This window comes from Alosa alosa, chromosome 15 (assembly GCF_017589495.1).
Source record: "Alosa alosa isolate M-15738 ecotype Scorff River chromosome 15, AALO_Geno_1.1, whole genome shotgun sequence".
Lineage (NCBI taxonomy): Eukaryota > Metazoa > Chordata > Actinopteri > Clupeiformes > Clupeidae > Alosa > Alosa alosa.
The window spans coordinates 3,176,436-3,180,365 of record NC_063203.1 but is presented as its reverse complement, the minus strand read 5'-3'; positions in this window follow the sequence as shown (position 1 = coordinate 3,180,365).

The window sequence follows — 3,930 nt, the reverse complement described above, 5'->3', positions numbered from 1 at the left end:
CTCTGTGGAATTCTAAAACTTTGAAGCTCAATATCTCAGAACTACTCAAAACGCAGATAGAACCTTATTATTCTAAGGTAGCGATAGGGCCCAAAGGCTCAATTTGTTTGGAGAGGAAGTTTACTGTACGTAGAAGTGTTCGGTCTGTGTAACACTTATCCATTAAATTTTTTATTGAAAATTAACATTTGGAAAAATGGATTCAATTGTCTAAAATCGTGTTTTTTTTTTTTTTGCATATTTAGGATTTTGGAGTTGTATCCTGATTAGAGTTCTCAACTGGCTCTCAACTCAATTACGACCTGACCCGACCCGGCCCGTGGCTTTTAAAGCCCGGACCCGATGTAACCCGACACATCAACATGAATTATCTGCCCGAACCCGGCCCGCGGCCCGACGAAAAACATACGTTTTGACTGTTAAACCCTGACTTTATTTAGGTGAAGATTCAACACATTAGCGTGACAATTTAGACTACTTAAAATGGTGATTTTCTCCTCTTCTGGCTTATCGTGACGGAAGAACCATGCCAACTTTTGGATGCGGTTATCTTAGCGATACTTTTTGCTACCCTCATATCGTTGGAAAGCTTAGTTTATGGCCGTTCATGTGAGAACAATAACTTAATTTTGTAAATTTTACCAAAGCAACTGGTTTCACCTTGCAGGGTCACTTATTTCATCAACACCTTGCATTTTGAGCATTGCACATAACCTGTAGAATTTCCATCAGAATCCAGCACCACTCCAAACACTTTCTTTATGGTGAACAGCCGCAATGATTAATAGACCTAAATAGACCTAAATGTTTTTTTCTTTTACTGAGCGGAAAAGATTAAGCCCGAGGTCCGACCCGACCCGAGTCATTTGCTTATATTTTCGACCCGAACCCGGACCGAACCTGCGGGTCCTGTCGGGTTTGTCGGGCCGACCCGACCCGTTGAGAACTCTAATCTTGATTTTGAATTTGTGTAACGTTGGAAAGAAAAATGGATAGCCTAATTGAAAAATCTGAAAAAATATTGTTTCTGGGGCTGCCTGAGAGGTGCAGGGTCTGAGCACTCAACTCAAATTAAGGCTGATTGGCTGGCAAAGGGCCGATTTCCATCTTTTACCATGCTTGCATTCAAGGGTTATATAGCTCATGCAGGTTTTGACGTAGCAACTGCATGTGTGATTTTTATATAGTGAATGTGCAGTTAATAGCAGTTATTTCAGGAGTAATCGTGTAAATAATAGTGTTTTGATATTGAATTTTATATTTATCATCGTGTATTTTATATTTTTTGTGTGTGAAAGCGGTTACGTTAACGTTAGCAACATGGTGCAGTGCTTCCTACCTGACTGTCATCCTATGCTGTCATCACTGCTCAGTCGGGCTGATGCATGGACCGGTGCATGGTCTGCTCTTGGACCACCATATTCAGTACTTCACGAAGAAGTATTCCTAGGTTAATGATTGATATGAATCATACAGTATGAAGGCTACAGTAGCTATGTTAACTAGCAGCATTAACGTTACCAACCTCCCTGCTTAACAAGCTGACTCTCAATAATGTGACCCGATTTAAAGTGGCTTTCACCCCTTTGGACACTGACTAAAACATAATATATTTCATACCTGTGTTGCAGCATGTAGGCTAATGTTAGCTGCATTATGTAATGACATACAATGTCGGAAATGCTAAAGGTTAGCCTGTCGGCTACCTGAAAAGTTTGAGTATTTGAACTAACATTTACCCTGGTCTATTTGATAGTGTATTGGCCCTGACTAAGTTTGTGTGATGTATAAACCACAATCCTTGTTGATACAAGTACCAATATTCGTCAAGAAAGTTTTTAATCACATTAAGATTTTCGCCATAGGCAGTAAAATACTCCGCCATCTTTGTCAATAATTTTCGCTGAGAGAGTTTCAAACCGGCCTTTCCACCAATCAGAGGCATCTCTGTGGGATTGTTCAGGATTGTGGGTAATGAAGTACTTATCCAAGAGATCGCGAATAAAAGGCATTTATCTTAAAACAAGGTTAGTACCCCATGAACTCTTGTCGTCTATATGAGTATATACAATCGCTTAGTACAGCCGTAGCTGGTTTTAAGTCTACCAGTTAAGTTTTAATGGCTTATACCGCAATTGACCTGTCGCTAAGCCCCGCCCCCCATTGTTACCGTGTGAAAACTCGGACAAACAAACCAGACTTGATTAGAAATACATTGTGGACAATGGCAACTGACAGTATATGAAAGCAGGCTTTGAGGACGTTTTGGTCGATAAAGGATTTACTTTCCTCCAGAAGCTATCAAAAGGGACTTAATTATGCTATGGAGGGGTGTATTCAAAACTTTAGAATACCGGTACATACAAGGTGACAAGCAGTTGTGGCGAGTAGCCGTGCAAATCACTGTGCAAAAACCACTGACAACGTTAATGCTAGCTAGCTAGCTAGCGGAAGATTGATACTAAGATATGTTAGGTTACGTTAATATTTGATGTAGTAAGAATATAGTAGTTGGTTAATAAGCATTTTCATCTTGGGATTTAACAGGAAACCTGTGCCCACGTTGTTGGCTTAGTAGCCTACGTCGAGCTGTTGCAAACGCGAGACGTCCTGTAGGCTACTGTTGATGAAAATATACCCCGTTTTCTACCGTCTATCAGTATTACACGTCCCCCATGCAAAACGTTTGACCATGGTTATCCGTCGGGGTTTTTTGAGTTAATAAACTCCATAAATAACCATTAATTTGTCATTTTATGCCTCCTCCCTGTTGTTTCCTATGGAGTTGTCCGAGCTGATGTCCGAGTCCCGTTGAGGCTGGACTGTCATTGGCTCATCAGCGTTCTAAGGGTGGCGCTTAGCGACAGGTCAATTGTCAATGGAGAAATTGCATTGAATTTTTACTTCCGGTATCGGCTGTGGGCGGGACTGTGATGCTCTATGACTGAGGAAGCCTAGAGACGAGTCCATAGCAACCAGTTCATGTGTTGAATTTGTTATTACCCAGTGTGCTTTGTTGAATGGTCTTTTATTGTTTTATTTCATGTGAATACTTACTAGAGGAGTAACGTATTTCAAGTAGGCTAATGCAGTTGCACGAAGTGTGCATTTAGTTTCTATGCTTATTGTGTTTCCACAACAATGTTAGTGAGTAGGCCTAAATCTACTGAAATGGCCACCATCTTGGTGAAATGTGATGTGTGAGATCAGAAAGGAGAGGTTTTTTATTTTAGATCTGTAGCTTAAGTCAGTGGGTCTTCATAGCTCAAGAACGTGGGTGGAAGACATCATAATTGGCCAGGGAGAGTCATTTTTTGGTCTTTTCTGACAATTTTGCTAGAGTAGTTGAAAAAAATCTAGCAGGCTGGGAGGGTCTTGCAACTCTAGATTGAAGCACTCAAAATCCCTCAGGTGGCCCCTTTAATAAATAACGAACAGTCCCCTAGTGGAAAGTAGGCCTATTCTAAAATGCATGCAATGGTCTATCTTCAAACTCCTCTTTTATTGTCACATGGAAATTGTATGGCTATCCCAAATCTGTTTGGCTGAGACGGGTGTGGAGTGAACAGACTGGTTAACCTGCCGAAAGTCAAAGCTCCATCGCTGCAGTTACAGGAACTCAAAGCATGCAAACTCAATATCTTCTGACTCGAGCTAAAGGTAAAAAGCGAACAGGACACAAATGAAACCTCGTCTCATGCCCCTTGTTGATGTTCATGAGGTTACAACTAATGTAGGATATAGCCAACCTAAATGCCATGTAAAAATGTGTTAATAAAATGTTTAATAGGATACAACCTGGAACAAAACAATACAACGTATTCTTACTCAAGCCAGTCGTCTGTGTGAAGATCCGTGGGTCAATACTACACTGCCTGCTTCGAGTGTTTCCTGACCAGGAAGCATGCGCAGTTACGTCCTGCTCTCCGA